We start from the raw sequence: 19,688 nt of genomic DNA on the forward strand, positions 1-19,688 counted from the left end.
GGGGTCTCGCTCTTGCTCAGGCTGGTTTCGAACTCCTGAGCTCAAACAATCCACCCTCCTCGGCCTCCCAGAGTGCTAGGATTACAGGCGTGAGCCACCGCGCCCGACCAAGAGAGTCTTATATCAGGACTCTGTATAACACATTCTTCACTGACTTTTAAAGCATTAGGAAAATTTCCTACCTTTCCTCTTGGCATTTTAATTCTCTCCAACCTCCTTTTTATTTACTTATCTTTTGTTTTGTTTTCCCCACTAAGTTTCCCATTCATTGCTCAAATTCTTTGCTATGCAACCCAATAGGATTATAAAATATTACTTTCTAAAAGCTTTCAAGTATTTTTAATATTCCAAAGCAAATATAACATCCCAGGGAACGTTCTACCCAAAACCACAAACTAAAACTAAATATGCTTAGACCAACAAATAATTAGTTTTCCTAATTATGAATTTATTTACATGAAAAACTTTAAAATGCATAGAAATAAACATTTAATTATACAATTAAATCATCATTAGTAATCATATTAATACCTTACTTTATTGAACACTGAAGAAGTTTATACAGATTATATGGATATTGTTTCTAATTCTCATGTAAATGATAGAGATTCTCATCTGAATTTTATATATTTAAAAAATCCTGAAATTTTAAAGACGCTTAATAACATGTCAGAATTCTCAAAACTAATTGGAAGGAGGGCCCACAAACTCATCTTAAGTCTATTACACTGCCAAAATCACAATTCTTCAATGAGGGCAGCAATGTGGAAATTATTATATATTAAAACTAATTAGAGGAATATTGCTAACTATAGACATCAGTTGTCAGATCATCTAAGAAAGAATGAAAAGTTTTATATGGAAAAAAACACAGATTGGGTATATTTCTGAGGAAAAGGTAATTGAACCTATCAGAGATTCCACAGGAAGAAGTTGTGGAGTCTTCTGTGGAGAAGGAGGAAGATACTGGCAAAGATCAACCCCCAAGAGGCTTGGAGCCTGGCCAAGAGGGTATGTGAGAGAGTTTGTTTCTCCCTCCCTCACATCTCTAGCAGTCAGCAGGTTCCCGAACTCCTAGAAAGCTTTTCTATCCTCATGAGCCCAAAAGTTGCTACCGCTAGTGAACCGTGAGTTTCTTGAGGACAAATCATTAGGCTGCCAGCCCCGTTGGGGTGATTTCTGTCATCACAGACCCAAGCCAAGACAGCAGGTGCCATATTGCTTCTCCATCCATTGTGTGTCTTTGTCTCCTCCACCAGGGAGCTTCAGCCCCCTCACTTTTCATGTTGCTCATTCCCACACAGTCACTAACTCTGGCTCAAACTGTGGGAGCCACTGGGGCTGTTGGGTCCTGGGGAATCTGTGTGATCCCAGAGCTTGGGCAGGCTCTGGATGGGCTGCCTTCTGGAAGAGGGACAGAGACAACCAGAGTGCTAGCTCTCCTCCATTCAGACTTCTTTCTTTCCCTGTCCTTCTCTCACTCACTGCTGTCAAGAAGCATGGGTGCCTCAAGAGATGATTGAGCTGAGATTACCAAGAGTGGCTGCTTCCCCTCTGTCAGCATGTCCACTACATCAAAGCTCCCACAGAGAGTGAGGCTCACACTTTTCCTCTTAAAAACCTGAAGTGGACAAAGAGGTGCTCAGATTATGAGCTCTCTGTCTGCTGGCCCTCCCCAGTGCTGCTCTCCTGGCTACACCAGCAGAGTAGGGCATACCCAAAAGCAGAGGGACATCAAACCTGCTTGAGCACTCCATAGACAAATCAAGACCAGGATGTTTCTCCCTGGCACAGTCAGGGATTGAATTTGGGGTACCTGGCGACAGGCCTGCTGACCAGATCCCATACCCCCAGGACTTGATTGTATTGCTTGGGAACATGAGGGGAAGATTTTTGAACTAATCTCAGGTGGCTAGGGAGCACATGTGGGCAGGACTGAGAGAGGGAAGTGTGGGTCTGAGCTGCAGTGCATATGTAGAGCACCTCTCCTCCCAAAGGAAAGCCACATTTTCAGCCTCATGTGGAATCCTGCACAGAGAAGCTCCCAGCCTACCGTGTCATTGCTAGTATGCTCAGCTAGTTTAGCTCCTGCCTGTGGCTAGATGCTGGAGGGAGACCTTAGGGAAGGGGAGGAGAGAGAAGACTAAAACTCATATCCAACAGCCAGAATGTGAATCCCAGATGGCCCCTCCCCCACAAGCAGACTCTCTGGCTTGGGGAGTTGTTTCAGTCCTTCCCTGGTGACTTTCCCTAGTGGCCTGGGAGTGGAACCTGAACCTTTGCTCAGACAGCTTTTTGCCTGCTTTTGTGGAGACTGAAGGAAGGCTCACCTGACCCAGCCCTTCCCAGATCACTCCCCTACCCACCTCTGCTGTGGTGGAGAATAAGGACTCCCCTGGGGAGTTCCAGGCCCTTTCCCCATGACCTGAGGCATTTGAGTGCTTCTTTTGAGGGACTAGAAACATTCACAGGTCCTAAGAAATAACACTGCAGCTGGCTCTTTCCAGCAAGTGCCACCTACTGGCAAGGAGGACAACTTGTACAGCCCATTACAGCATTTACTGACTCAATCATACAGGGGGTGGTTGATTCTTACCTACCAGCACCACCTACTGTCTCAGAAGTTAAACTGAATGTCCCAATATAATTTATGCTGTTAAGAAGCCACAGGGCTGGGGAAAGAGAAAGAATTTCAAACACCTCCATCTTCTCTTATCAACAAGAGGCAGGGAATCTGCCCATACACAGCTCACCATCACTACAACATACAAACAACTAGTTTGTTTCTCAGTTTCTCACAACTGAGAAAAGCACCACACTAAGGATATCTATAACCAAGGTATCCATCCAGAATCTAGATCCCCATCAAAACACCCAGAATCAAAGCCAAATGTCTTTACCCAACATATGCTACAGACATACCCTTAAGGATGAGGGGAAAAAAGCCCCATCTAAACAAAAGAAAATTCCAAAACAAGTGACAGCTGCTACAGGTGAGAAGGAATCAGCACAAGAACTTCAGAGGTATAAAAAATCAGAGTGAAACAACATCCCCAAAGGAGCACACCAGCTCTCTAGCAATGGATCCCAATAACAATGAAAATATTGAAATGACAGGTAAAGAATTCCAAATATGGATTATAAGGAAGCTCAATGAAATCCAAGGGAAAATGGAAAACCAACTTAAAGAAACCAGAAAATCAATCCAGGAAATGAATGAAAAATTTACTAAAGAGATAGACATATTGAAAAAAACCACATATTACTTCTGGAAATGAAAAATTAATTTAAGGAAATACTAAACACAGTGGAAAGCTTTAAGAACAGGCCAAATCAGAAAAAAGAATATCAGAGCTTGACAACAACTATATCAAATCAACCCAGTCAGTAAAAAATGAAGAACAAAGAATAAAGAGGAATGAACAAAACCTACAAGAAACATGGGATTATGTAAAATGGCCAAATATAAGAATCATAAGCATCCCTGAGGGCAAAGAAGAAAAAGCACAAGGTCTACAAAATCTATTTGAAGGAATAATTGAGGAAAACTTCCCAGGTCTTGCTAGAGATTTAGATATACAGATATAAGCTCAATGAATACGTGGGAGATTCATTGCAAGGAGGAGATCACCAAGACACATAGTCATCAGACTGGCCAAAGTCAATACAAAGGAGGAACTCCTGCAAGCCAAGAGATGAAAACATCCAATAACATACAAAGAGAACCCATCAGGCTAACTGCAGACTTCTCAACAGAGACTTTACAAGCCAGTAAAGATTGGGGCCCCATCTACAGTCTTCTTAAACAAAACAACTGCAAGCCTAAAATTTTGTATCCTGCAAAACAAAGTTTCATATCTCAAGGAGAAATAAAGACTTTTCCAGACAAGCCAACACTGAGGGAATTTGTCGTGACCAGAACTGCCATGCAGGAAATACTCAGAATTGCATTATGCATGGATCAACACAATAGACACCCACAAGTGTAATATTACCCAAAAGATAAAGCTCACGGCTCACATAAAACACTAATACAAGAGGGAAAAGAAAGCAATAAGGTATACCAAACATGAGGAACGGAAGAGCATCCCACATATCAATTCTTTCACTCAATGTTAATGCCATCAAAGATGTAATAAAAAAACTCCCAAAGTGGAAGAAAAAGCCCTAGACCAAATAGATTCACAGCTGAATTTCACCAGACTTACAAAGAAGACCTGGTACTCATACTGCAGAAAGCATTCTATCACATTGAGAAGGAGGAAACCCTCCCCAACTCATTCCATGAAGCCTGTATCCCCTGATACCAAAGCCAGGGAAGGACACAACAAAAAAAGAAAACTACAGACCAATATCTCTTATGACTATAAATGGAAAAATCCTCAATAAAATACTAGCAAACCAAATTTATCAAAACATCAAAAAAAAAAAATCCACCATAACCAAGTGACCTTGATTCCAGGGTTGCTAGGATGGTTCAACAGATGTATATCAACAAATGTGATTCACCAAATAAGCAGAAGCAAAAACAAAGACCACATGATCATCTCAATAGATGCAGAAAAACTGTTCAACAAAGTCCAGCACCCTTTCATGATAAAAACTCTCAAGAAACTAGGCATATAGCTCAAAATTATAAAAGCTATATATGAAAAACTGAAAGCCAGCATCATACTGAATGGGGAAAAGTTGAAAGCATACTCTCTGAAAACTGGAACAAAACAAGGTTGCTCACTGTCACCACCTCTATTCAACATAGTGCTAGAAGTCCTAGCCAGAGCAATCAGACAAGAGAAAGAAATAAAGGGTATCCAAATTGGGAAAGAGGAGGTTGAACTATTGTTTTTTACTGATGGTACAATTTTGTATCTAGAAAATCCCAAAGACTCCATCAAGAGATTCCTGGAATTGATAAATAAATTCAGCATATTCTCAGGTTATAAATCAATCTACACAAATCAGTAGCATTTCTTTATACCAATAACAGTGAAGCTGAGAGTCAAAACAAAGATTCAATATAATTCACAACTGCCATAAAGAAAATAAAATACCTAGGAACATACTTAACCAAGGAGGTGAATGATCTCTACAAGGAGAATTATGAAATGCTGATGAAAGAAACTTCAGATGACATAAGCAAATGAAAAGCATATCATGCTCATGGATCAGTAAAATCGACATTGTGAAAATGTTCATACTACTGGAAGTGATTTACATATTCAATACAATCCCAATCAAAATACCAATGTCATATATCACAAATCTAGAAAAAACAATTATGTGCTTCATTTGGAACCAAAAAAGAGCCCAAGTAGCCAAAGCGATTTTAAGCAAAACGAACAAATCTGGAGGCATCACATTACCAGTCTTCAATCTACATGACAAGGCTATAGTAACCAAAACAGCATGGTATTGGTACAAAAATGGAGACATACACCAATGGAACAGAACAAAGAACCCAGATATAAAACAATCTACCTACAACCAGCTGATCTTTAATAAAGCAGGCAACAACACACACTGGGGAAAAGAATCCCTATTCAATAGATGGTGCTGGGAAAATTGAATAGGCACATGTAGAAGACCGAAACAGGACCCCTACCTCTCCCCACTTACAAAAATTAATTCAAGATGGATACAAGATTTAAACATAAGACACAAAATCATGAAAATTCTGTGGGAAAATTTAGGAAAAACTATTCTAGGTATTGGCCTAGCCAAAGAATTTATGACTAAGACCCCAAAGGCAATTACAGCAACAACAAAAATAAATATATGGGACTTAATTAAATTAAAACGCTTCTGCACAGCAAAGGTAATAATCAACAGAGGAAATAGACAACCTACAGAATGGGACAAAATATTTGCAAATTATATATTTGATAAAGGGATAATAGCTAATATCTGGAATCTACAAAGAACTCAAGCAAATCAGTAATAAAAAACCAAACAACTCCATTAAAAAGTGGGAAAAACACATGAACAGAAGCTTTTCAAAAGAAGATGACAAATAGCCAACAAACATATGAAAAAATGCTAATAAATGCATTAAAATGCAAATTAAAACCTCAATGAGAAATCATCTTACCCCTGTCAAAATGGCTATTATTCAAAAGTCCAAAAACAATAGATGCTGATATGGATGCAGAGAGAAAGGAATGCTTATACACTGTTGGTGGGACTGCAAATTAGTACAACCTCTATGGAAAAAAGTATGGAGATTTCTCAAGGAACTAAAAGTAGACCTACCATTTGATCCAGCAATCCCACTACTGGGTATTTACCTAAAGGACAAGAAGTCATTTTATCAAAAAGACACTGGAACTCGAATATTTATTGTAGCACACTTCCCAGTTGCAAAGACGTAGAATCCACCTAAGTGCCCATCAATTTATGAGTGGATTAACAAAATGTGTGTGTGTGTGTGTATATATATATATATATATATATATATAAAAATATATTTATATATATACACACACACACACACATATATATACATACACACACCACCACATCCCATGGTGTACTACTCAGCCATAAAAAGACATTAATTAATGTCTTTTGCAACAATTTGGATGGAACTAGAGACCATTACCCTAAGTGAGGTATCTCAAGAATGGAAAAACAAACACCTCATATACTCTCTAATAATTTGAAACTAATTTTGGAGCACATGCAGGCATGGAGAGGTAAAAGTCACTGAAAATCAAGCAGGGGAAGGGGTGAAAGCAGAGGGATAAAAACCTACCTAACAGGTACAAGGAACACTATTTGGGTGATAGGCACACTTACAACCCTAACATAAGCATTACAAAAGCTATCCATGTTGAAAACATTTGTACCCCCTTAATATTTTGAAATTAAAAAAAAGAAAAAAAGGAAAAAACTGATTAGAGATTATTTAGGGTCTTCCCACAACAGAAGCTGTATTTTGCTTTTTCTAATTGGAATATATATAGATAATGGAACATATTCATATGCTACATACAAAATAACTATATACCTATTTATAATTAAAACACAATAATAGATCCAATAATTTTGAAAAATAAAATGTTTCTTTGTCCTTCCAAAAACATCCACATATACACTTGACTAGTAGATGTAGACTATTGCTTCAGTTTATTGTAATGTTTAATACATACATGGTTTTGAGTGCATCTCACAATAACTTCAACATCCTCAGGTCATCAGGACTCATTGCCCTATATTGTTTATATTATATTCTGTTAATGAGAAAAATGCATTTATGATTCCTTGGAACATTGGTGAGATTAAAGCAAGTTTCCAATTCTTTTCCCTACTACCACTTTATAGCAAATAACCACAATAATTGAAAGAAGAAATAAAAGTTGAGAAAAATATATTCAATCATTACTTTGCTTGAGAAATGGCCCAAACCTTTTATCACAAATTTGCTATATATAGTACTTATTAAATTGTTTTGAAAGTAGTCATCAAAGGCCAAAGCATATTTTGTCCTCCAAAAAAGTGATAAGCTATTGTTGCAATCGCATAGTTTGAGCCAAACATAATAAAATTCTGTAATTCAGACACATGTGCTAAAAGATTCTAGAAAAGTTAGGAGGCAACATTTGAGTTCCCTTTCTGGCCACACACTGACACATCCTTGGTGTTTCATATAAGTCAGGCACTGTTTTAGGGTGTTGGTAATATCATAGTGACCAAGACAAACAAAGTCTTGGTTCTTACAGATCTTACATTCTAGACAGCGAGACAGAAAAAAGAGAAATAAACAAAGAGATTTATCAATTACAATGCCAGTAATAATTAGTGTAATGAAGAAAAATGAAATACCTTAAGAAGGTAAAGAGGGAGAAAAGATCTTACAGATGGAAATACCAGGGAAGTAGTTTCTAAGGAGGTGACATTTCAATGTCCCTGAATAAAATGAGTGAGTCAACTCTGTGACTATCAGAAGGAAGAAAATCCCAGGTAGCAGAAACAGCAAGTACAAAGGCCTTGACACTGAAATATGCTTGACGTAGTTATACACCAGTAGTACTTCAAGCTCGTATTTGCAAAATTGGGAAAGAAAGTGTAACACTGTGCAGTTTTTCTATAATTTATTTTCTTAACGGTAAGTTATAACAGTTTCTTCCAATATTCTGAGTAACTTTTAAATCTGAGCAAACATGATCTAGAGTTTAGGAAAGACCAGGGAAAAACAGGGACAAACAAAATTAGTATGATTTTCACATTTCAAATCTAATATTAATAACTGTAAAAGTAACTTCATTGGAAAAATTATGTATGTGTCCTCATAAACCTAAAGTGTACAAATTACAAAAGTGATCTAGAATAAAACACGGCTGATTCATCTGATGATGGGGATAAATTCCAAAAAATGAAAAATGATTCTCTAATTTATTTTTTAAAATATACCCACTGTATGCTGTCTATAAAAAAAACTCACTTTTAGATCATAGGTAGTTTAAAAATGAAGGGATGGAAGAAGATACATCATTCAAATATTAATATTAATACTGTATAATATATAATATTAACATTAGTCTTTAGAACAAAGAAAATTACTAGAAAGAGGGTGGCACATTATACAATGTTAACAGAATCAATCCCATATGAAGCCATAGAAATACTTAATGCATATGTACTCAACAAGTACACTGCCAAATATGTGAAGCATAAACAGAATTGAAAAGAGGAATAGAAAAATCCAAAGTTTTAGTTGGAGGCTTTAATATTCCTCTCACATCAGTTGACAGAACTACTAAACAGCATATCGACAAGGTATAGATGACCTCAACATTATCAACCAAGAGAATCTAATTTACATTTGTGGAACACTATACTAACAGCAGAATATCCATTCTTTTCAAGTGTCCATGGAACATGTACCATGATAGGCCATACTCTGCACCAAAAAAAGAAAAAAAAAAATTCAACAAATTTAGAAGACTTACAACCACAAAAATCACATCTTTAGAGCACATTGGATAGGGTGATTCCATAGGGAAATTAAGGTACCTGTTTCCAAACAGGAAAAGGAAGCTGGGATGGAACAAACAATATATATGTCTACTATAAGAACCTGAATAATATAATTAATAAGGTTAACCTAGAAAATAACAGAAACATAGCTGGAAAATCTCTAAACTCTTGGAAACTAAAGAAGACACTTCTAAGTAACCCCTGATTTAAGAGAAAGTCTGAAAGGAAAATAAATAAAAAGTATATTGAACTTTGAATAAAAATGAAAATACAACATGAAATCTGTGGACATAACTATAGCAGTACTGAGAGGAAAATTTCTAGCATTAAATGTGTACATTGAAAAACAGGACAAGTTTTAAATTAGTAATTTAACCTCAGACCTCAAAAGACCTAGGAAAAGAAGAACAAAATAATTCCAAAGTGATCAGAAGGAAGAAAATAATAAAGATAATAGCAGAAATCAATGAAATTGAAAATGGAAAAACAATAGAGAAAATTTATGAAACGAAGATCTGGTACTTTGAAATGTCAATAAAATTGGCAAACCCCTAGTAAGGCTGAAAGAGGAAAAAAAAAAAGAAAACACAAATTATTGATATTAGGAATGAAATAGGAAATATCACTGCAGACCATGCAGACATAAAAAGGATAATAAAAAAAGCTACAAACAACTTTGCACCATAAATTTGACAACTTAAACAAAATGAGCCAATTTCTCAAGAAACAAAAACTACTACAACTCACATAATATTAACTATATAATTTGAAATACCGTATAACTATGAAGGAAATTAAATTTGTAATTAATAAATTCCTTAAAAGGAAAACTTCCTGTCTAGATCATTTCATTAGAGAATTCTACCAGATGTTTAAGAATTAACAACAGTTCTTCAAACTTTCTCCAGAAACTTGAAATGAAGGAACAATTCTCAATTTATTATGTAAAGTTAGCATTACCCTGATACCAAAAGCAGAGACAATGCAAAAAAAACTACAAATATTCCTCCTGAATATAGATGCAAAAATTCTTAACAAAATATTAGCAAATTGAATTCAGCATTATAAAAAAAATCACATCATGATCAAGTAGAAGCCAAAAAATAGACCAAAATGACAAAAATAAGACAATAAATAGGTCACGAAATAATTGAAAATGAAAACAATGTAATCTATCAGCACATACTCACGCAATCTCAGTTTGTATTACAAAACAAAACTCAGTCTTGAGCTGTCTATAATTAACTCATGAAAAATTAATTTAACAAGGTTGATATATGAAAAGGATGGGCAAGATTATGACATTAAAATGCAAACAAAAGGAATTGGGAATCATATTAATATTAGATAGACTAGAGTTCCAGGTTAAAAACCTAGAGGACACATAGCAAGAAGTTTATGTTGAAGATATTATGGTCGTAAAGCTTTAGGCACCTTTCAATCAAATATAAAAAGCAAAAACTTTTGGCAACATAGCAATAAATTTCAAGAGATGCAAAAATATTGCAAGTCTTTAATCATTATCAGTCCTTGATTAATCAAACTGAATACAGAGGATTTGAGTATAACTGTTACAAGTAAAAGCTAAATTTGGCTGTGAGGGCAAGCTGGCTGCGACATTTGTCACTCCATTGGTCTCCAGGGCTGATTGGGCTGACCTGGCTGGCTAAGCAAGTGTCCCCTTCCTCCCTCACAGTTCCACGTGCATCCCTCCCCAAGCTACACACTCAGTCGAAGAGGACGACCTCCCTGATGGAGGAGAACCATTCTTCGGTCAAGGGTGTATGAGTAGCTGTACTCATCTGCTAGAACCTCCAAATGAGCTCTCAAGTGAAAGCTAATTAGCTAAACTTTATTTTATTTTATTTTATTTTATTTTATTTTCAAGACAGAGTCTCACTCTCTTGCCTGTGCCGTGGCATCAGCCTAGTTCACAGCAACCTCAAACTCCTGGGCTCAAGGGATCCTCCTGCCTTAGCCTCCAAGGTAGCTGGGACTACAGACATGTGCCACCATGCCCGACTAATTATTTCTATTTTTAGTTGTTTGGCCAATTTCTTTCTATTTTTAGTAGAGATGGGGTCTAGCTCTTGCTCAGGCTGGTATCGAACTCCTGAGCTCAAACGATCCTCCCAGAGTGCTAGGATTACAGGCATGAGCCACCGTGCCTGGACTAATTAGCTAAACTTTAAATGGAACTTAAATAAAATTTAGATAGATCCAAGTAAGGGATCTGTTGATGGGAGTCTAGAGATAGGCTTTCTTGATTTTATTATTGCTGAGACCCTGCCCCTTCCCCTACCTCTTGCTCTTGCTCTCTTATTTTTTTTTTCTTTACCTCTGGGCTCTGCATTCCTGTATTTTGTCTTTGGCTCTCTGTAAGTGGCTTCATATTTACATGATCCATATAAGTAGATAGAGATCTTACTTTTCCTACCAATTCTAGCAAACACACATGGCTATATTTGCCTGTCATGAGTCAAGTGAGATTTTGTGATTCAATCTCTGTGACTGGATACGGAATATTCTGATTGGCTAGTACTAGGACACAGGTGCAACCTTGACGCTGGGGTAGGGTCATTCTCACCTAAGCCACACAGATAGGGTGATTCCATAGGGAAAGTATTAGTTTCCAAAGAGGCAAAGGAAGCTAGGATGGAACAAGCAATATATGTCTACTATAAGGATCTGAATAATATGATTGATAATATTAACCTTACAGATGAAGACACCTAAATGTTACCAGGCTTCACCCTTCTCTATGTGAAAGATAAGGTCATATGAATATGTATATCATGTTTTTGGTAGGTTGCAGCTCCCAACTTATAACAATCTATTCTCTTTTTATCTTACTCCCACCCATGGAAATTATTTAAGTTGTCTTATTCTTTGTAATAATTCTAGGAGTTTGTAAAGATCTCACATGTTCTGATGGGTCATTTTTAAGCTATTGCTGCTGCAACCCTAGCTATGGAGGAGGCTTTCTTTGTTCTTCTGGTCAATACTCTATGTACCTCGACTGTGATTGTCCTCCTGATCTACACCAACCTATCCTTGGCAACCTGTTCTTATTCTTCTCTCTGAACCTCAAAGCTGACAAATGCCTCCTCATGATTTTCGTCCTGGGGCCCTATCAGTATATAGAGTATATATTCTTCCTTTACCACCATTTTCCAAGCATGCATATAGTTTGTTTCCTCTACTTCCTGCAATACTGAAGAAAACTGATAATATATAATGGGATTTTTATGTGTATTTAAAAATTACATTAAAGAACAGTGACTTATGATACATATTTCGTGGACTTGGATAGGCTCTTGGCCTATACTCATGGCGTATACTACAGGGTACTTCTCTGACTGGCCCTTAGCTGGTTGCCTCCTGCTCACAGGTTGTCTTAAGAAAGCCTATACTTCTTAAGTGAAGGTCAAATAGAGTGACCAAATTTTAGGGACCCAGCCCAGGACACAGGAATGTTATACCCAAAATATAATAATAAGATAATATACTGTACATTAAATAATTATCCACCATGTGTTATTACTTTAACATACAAATGTGAAAAATAGGTGTTTGTTTGAAATTATATATTATTCTGTTATTTAATATACTGTTACATAAATGCTATTTAAGTAAAACAATAATAGGACTAAATAACAGTGGCAATTAGTAGGTAATTAATAGTAGGACTAATTAAATACATGTGTAAAGGAAACAATATTTTTATAATATTTATTTCTGTCCTCTTCCATAGTACTTTAACTTTTTAAAAATTCTACATTTGATATCTACATTTTATCAGCAGTATTATTTAGTATTCTTAAGAAACATGAATTTAAAACCTTTAAAAGGTGGACATAAATACAATAGGACTAATCAAACAGGAATTACCTGCATTTAATAAAAAAAGACTTTTTTTTTGTTTTATAATAGAATAGGATATCTTTACTCTTTCTTTTTCTAATAATATTTCTCTGAACTGCTCGTAGCCTGTAGGATATTCTTTTATTTTCTGTTATATGGTAGAAAAATTGAATATAGACAAATATAAAATTCACTTTAACTTAAGCTTTGCTCTTATCAAAACCACATTACATTAATACCTAGCGCCAGTTCATTATGATGACATCAAACTAAATATCCTCTCAATAAAAGCAACCGGGCACGGAGCACTTAGTATTTTACGTAGTAGCAACGGCAGGCTTTTCAATTTGTAGGTATTGCTTTTCAACTTTCCCATGTCACTAGGAGACTTCTGGTTTCTGGTGCAACATGGAAAGAGCTTGGAAGTTGTGACTTCCATTCTCACAAAGAGAAAAAGGCTGAACAAACTGAAAATCAGCAACTCTTCCTAGAGGATTCAGGTCACGGGTCAAGCCACTGGCCAAAACTTGGAGAGACAGGGGAATAAAGAGATTCACAGTTAACCAGGAACAGAAGTCCAGGAGCAGAAGTCTACCAGTGGAGCCACCATCTGTGAACTTAACAGTTAAACACCTCAAGGGACTCCGTCCTGAGGGGGATTGTCCCCACACTTCCATGAGCTTCACACACCAGAGCCTCACCAGGTTCTTGGGATAAAGATCTGAGCAAAATCCCCTCATGCTTCTGTAACGGGGAGGGAGAAAACAGCCATTTTGAAACAAGCCCAGATCATTCTGTTTTGTTCTCAACAAAAGTCTGTCCTCAAGGAAAATAATTTTGCCAGAGTTTAAGGGACTTTGGTCAGAGTCTAACTGACCTAGAGGAAACACAATACTCAACTCCAGTCCCCTCTAGTCCTTTCTTCTCACCTAAGAAGGTAAAAATAAAAGCAGAGAAGCACTTGTGAAGGTCATGGCCCAGGGGCACAGGCTTACTAAAAGACTGAGACCTAATCAACAAATTAGAGAGTGCTGTCCCCCTGCCCCCGACCTTACCAGACATCTATATAATACAAGAGATTGCAACTAGAAGAACTGCAAGCCTCAGCTTCTGTTTAAGGCCTCTCTAGGAAAACCCAAAGGCAACAGAGGAGACCAGAAAAAGGACACCAGAAGTTTTAGCCTCTGAAACCTACAGCGAGAACAAATAGTAAACACAACCTACAGGTAACATAATAATTAATGGGGAGATACTATGATGCTTTTTCTCTAAGACCAGGGACAAAGAAAGGATGTCCCCTTTCACCACTCCTATTCAACCTCATACTGATAGTCGTAATAATACAATAAGATAAGAAAGGACAATAAAAAATATACAGATTGGGAAGGAAGAAATAAAACTATCATTATTCATAGATACCATGATTATCTATTTAGAATATACTAAATAATCAACCAAAAAAGCCCTCCTGGAGCTAATGACTAATAATAGCAAGGTTGCTGAATATAAGGTTATATACACAAGCCAATTCCTTTCCTATATACCAGCAATGAACGATTGGAAATTGAGAGTAAAAGTACAATACCACTTACCTTAACATCCCACAAATTAAATATTTAGGTATGAACCCAAAATAATATGTTCAAGATCTATATGAAGAAAACTGTAAGACCCTGATAAAAGAAGTCGAAGAAGATCTACATAAAAGAATAAATGTTCCATGTTTATGATTAGGAAAACTCAATATTATTAAGATGTCATTTTTTCCCAACTTGATCAATGATTCTCAATAGATAGTTAAAACTGCAGGTAGTACCAAACCATGTATATGCTATGTTTTTTCCCCATACATACATAGCTATGATAAGGTTTAATTTAGAAATTAGGCACAGTATTCTTGCATTTTGGGGCCATTATTAAGTAAAATGAGGGTTACTTGAAAGCAAGCACTGCGATACAGGGACAGTTGCTCTGACAACCAAGATGGCTACCACATGACTCACAGGTGGGTAATGTGCAGAGTGTAGATACACTGGACAAAGGGATGATTCACGACCTGGAAAGAATAGAGTGAGACTGTGAGAGATTTCATCATGCCACTCAGAATGGCATAAAACTTAACAATTATGAATTGTTTATTTCTGGAATTTTTCATTTAATATTTTTGGACTGTAGTTGATTGCAAATAACTGAAACCACAGAAAGTGAAACTGTGGATTGGGAGGAGCTACTGTATGTGGAAAGACAAAAGGCCCAGAATAGCTAACATAGTACTGAAGAAACACAAAGTTAGAGGAATGACACTACCTGACGTCACTTGCTATACAGCAGCAGTAATCAACACAGTATAGTATTGGTGAAAGAAGCAATAAACTGATCGATAGAACAGACTGGACAGCCCAGAAAGACATCCACACAAATACAGTCAACTGATCTTTGACAAAGGAGCAGGTAATAAGAGTAAAGAATAGTCTTTTCAGCAAATGGCGCTGGAACAACTGCATGTCCACATGCCAAAAAAAAAAAAAAAAGAATCTAAACACAGACTTTACACATTTCACAAAAATTAACTCAAAATGGATCATAAAACTAAATGTAAAATGCAAACTATGAAATTTCCAGAAGATAACATGGAAGAAAATCTAGGTAACCTTGAGCTTAATGATCAGCTTTTAGTTGTATTACCAAAAACACAATCCACGAAAAAATAATTAAGTGGCACTTTGTTAAAATTAAAAACTTCTGCTCTGTGAAAGACATTTTAAATAAAATGAAAAGATAAGCTACCAACTGAGGGAAAATGTTTGCTAAACGCATAGCTAACAAAGGACTGGAACAAAATTTGCCAAGAACTCTTAACAATAAAGAAACAGTTATGTTAAAAAATAGAGAAAAGATCTGAATCTCATCAAAAAAGACATACAGATGGGAAACAAGGATATAAAAAGACGCTGAACATCATATATCATTACAGAACTGCAAATTAAAACCACAATCAAATACAACTATACAGCTATTATGATGACTAAAATCCAAAACACTGACAATAATGTAATCCACTTTGTATCTATAGGCTTGTTTTGGTAGATGAACTGTTTGCCAATCAGGTCTTTTGTATACATTTACAATATAGACTATTCATATCTAAAATGTCTATCATTTAATCATTCGGAAACACGTTGGATTTCATCATAATTTAATTCTCTCTGGAGGGGAAAGTGTTTTTAATACACAGAATTAATTTAAACTTGTGAAATCAAAGTTGGATTCCAAATAAATTATAGTTTTAGTAAAGATATTGAGAAGTTAGAGAACATTCTTTTTTCTTAAACTTCGAAATATCATTTTACAATAAGCCAACATTTTAATATCAGTGACATCAAAGAGAGAGGCACATGAAAGTCTATCTCCTTTTATTTCAATAAAATAAAAAGTATAATTAACTGCTTCTACACATTTTGAGGAAATCGAAAAGTGATAAATAAATTTTCATTACAAGATCAGCAATATCATAGGAAGAAAATAACATCTCTTTTTAGCATTGTTGTGTACAAGGTCTTTATCAGGCAAGATCTTTTCATTTTCTTTGGTAAGAATATTATAGATTGAATAGTTTGCTAAAATTTACACTTGCCTTGTTGGTCCAATATTCAGATTGATTAGCAGAGTCTAATTTGGACAATACATCAATAATCTTGTTTTACATTTGCTGAAGTTTCATTAAAATTTTCATAGAAATCAAGAAAATGATTTCACACTGCATTTTTCAAATCAAAGTACCTAAGAGCAAGGATAACTGTGTGGTTTTGTTTGTTTGTTTGTTTTTGTCATGATTTAGCTCATTACTTGATATATTCTAGAAAGTATGATCATGGATAAGATCTGACAGAATCAGCTATACACTGTAAGGGGCCAACATAGCTATTTTCAAGTTTCTGCTTTTGTTTACCTACAAGACATTTTAGTTGCAACCTCTGAATCAGGAAATTTAATTTTACTCAGTTTCATAGAGCAATAATGGGAATAATACCATGAGTATGTGTTCATTTGCAAGGAATTCCCAAATTGATTCAGTGGCTCCTAATTCTAATTGAGTATTTTCTTTCTGGGAGATGAAAAAACCTGATTGCCTATCTCATCCCAAACTTTTGAGGTTTAGTCTTCATATGTGCTTTCATATCTACTTCTCCATTCTGCTCATTCCTCAAGTCTTTCTAATATACTATGCAATACTATATTTTGATTATTCACCTCCCTCTAGTTGTATGTGCACTTTCATCTATCATTAAAATAATGCATATTTAGCTTTTTTTGGTGAAATCTAGGTAAGACTAACGTTGGTATTGTAATCATCCTCACTTTCATTATCTAAACTCTTAAACAAAACGTGGTCATAATATTCACAATATTAAAAATTAAATTTGTACTATCTTGATGCAAAGCACAGAATTTATTCCATAGGCAAAGTCAAAGTCAAAATCAAAGATTGTTAACACTCATAATTACAGAACATTGAAATTACATTTTATATTATCTCATCGTTTACACCCCAAAACATCCCAATTGTCTGTTTTTTAATAGACTTTCCTTTATGATTGCATAAATACATAGTTCACTCACAAGTTTTGTAATATCCAATAAACCACCTGCTATAGCTGTCTTCAAATCTTCAAGTCTTACAAAACGAAAACAGCTCAGACCTTTGAATGTCAGTCCTTTCAGTTTCTCCCATTCCGATAAATATTTGCAATTTTCAGTCAGGGCCGAGACACAAAATTCTCTCTTTACTCTGGAAACCAAAAATACACCTGGATATTACGTAGGTGGCAAACTATTAGATATTATGTAGCTGGGATTAAACTGATCATACCTAATGAATTTAAAATCAATGATGGCGCAACAAAATGGGAACACAGGATACAAAGGATTTAATGAAATATAATAACTGTGGGATAATTTCATGCCAATCAATCAGGTGACAGGAAAGAGAAGAGAGACATATTATGGTTAGGTTCAGATTAAATAATTAAATTGCAGAGGATTTCAGACAACTCTCTCTGAGTTTGTATGAGCAAGAACAAATTTTCCCACATGAAAGAGTAATGAGAATTTCAAAGGCTCCTTCTGGTTAAAGGTATTTTACATAAGTACATAATTCAAAAGGTGAAGTCAAAGATAGGTACATTCTAGTGATATTCAAGGGCCAAAATATGTGGCATTTGAAGATCTATTAATATATACAAGGTACACGCTCTCTCTTTCTTTCAATCTTTCTTCCTTTATTCCTCCATCCCTTCCTTCCCTTTTTGCTTCCTCCCTTCTTTTTCCCTTCTTCTCATGGCTTAATGAGAAAATTCTTGCTTGTGTGGCTACAGGGAGTGAAAGTTCTCTGATTTTGTCTACTCAGCATCTATGGAAACCCAATCCAATCTGTGCAAGTCAGGTGGTGTCCCCTTATGGCTCTACGTTGGGCAGTCTGTGTGTGTGCATACTTCAACGACCACCGCATATTGATGTTTAAAGATTCTGCAGTCTGATTTGCAAGCAAGTAATCATTTTCAGAATCTGTAGGGTAGGAGTATGAGAACTCCTTAGAATAAGGATGTGGGAATGGCAGGCCACCTGGGGAGGTCACTGAGAATTGTGTCTCTACATTGTATATATTTACAACCCTGGCAGCTCTTAGTGCCTGACACAACAGTCCCTTGAAAAAAGTTTGCAGAGTTAAACTGAATCACAATACAAGAGAAAGAGCCATATGTATTTTGTACATAGTAGGATTCAATAAACGTATTTTGATTCCAAAGGAAGCAACGGCAACAGGGTTTGCTAAAAGCTATATTGGCTTTTGTCAGTTATTTCTCAGTATGTTTACCATGGGAGACTGTGGATACTTCCTTGGGAAAGGCACAGCCAAAATATGGTGCAGTTGTCTTGGAAATCCAAAGGGTTAGGATGTTCTTAATTTTAAATGATACATTTCAAAAAGCATCTAGAGGATCACCTAAAAATATTCTGGACACATAAACTACTAAAGTGCATATAAATCCATACAGCATTGAAATACCTGGTTGGTGACAAGAATTGTTTCCCCATTGCTTGAATGTGGATTTTATTCACCACAAAAGGAAAACACTCTGTGTGGTAAATTTATTACTATCATTTCATGTGTGAGGAAATCGAGACTCAAGGTAGTGAACTTGCCAACCATAAAGTCATAGAGAGAAGTGTAATAGAACTCAAAGTTGTTTTTCTCTCTTAGCATTGTTGTGTCACTTCTATCTAATTGAATCCTTTTTGGGGGGCTGGAATTTGACTTTTTCTGGTTAGCAGGATTGTAACAGCTGCTATTGGTTTTTTGCCTTGTTTATCCCTTCATTTTTAGCACTTTTGAATCACTATACTTTAGGTATGTCTGTTTTATATACATACAGGTAGATTTTGCTTTTTGAAATGTTTTAAATGATGAATTAGGTATATAAACATTTGTTGTAACTGATTTGGTCTCAACTACACATTATTATTTAATAATTATTGTGTGTATTATATCATACTTACTGTGCTTCTTTCTGTATTTGATGTATCTTCCCTGCTTTAAAAACTTCTTTTGGTATTTATAAAAGTTTGTGGTTTGTTTGTTTGCTTTAGAGGTTACTTTTACATTTATACTTTTAAAGGTGCCCTTAATCCCTTCAGCTCTTACCTTACTTTTCACTGACCTATTAATATTTGGTTGGCCAGTCTTAACTGGTCTGTCTATACAAAAGTCTATGACCTATTCTACTTTCTTTATTTCTCTCATATCCTCTCATTTTTAGGTATATTCTTTTTGTTTATCAGAAAATATA

The sequence above is a fragment of the Propithecus coquereli genome, unplaced genomic scaffold (assembly GCF_000956105.1).
Source record: "Propithecus coquereli isolate 6110/MARCELLA unplaced genomic scaffold, Pcoq_1.0 Scaffold12, whole genome shotgun sequence".
In the NCBI taxonomy this organism is placed as follows: Eukaryota; Metazoa; Chordata; class Mammalia; order Primates; family Indriidae; genus Propithecus; species Propithecus coquereli.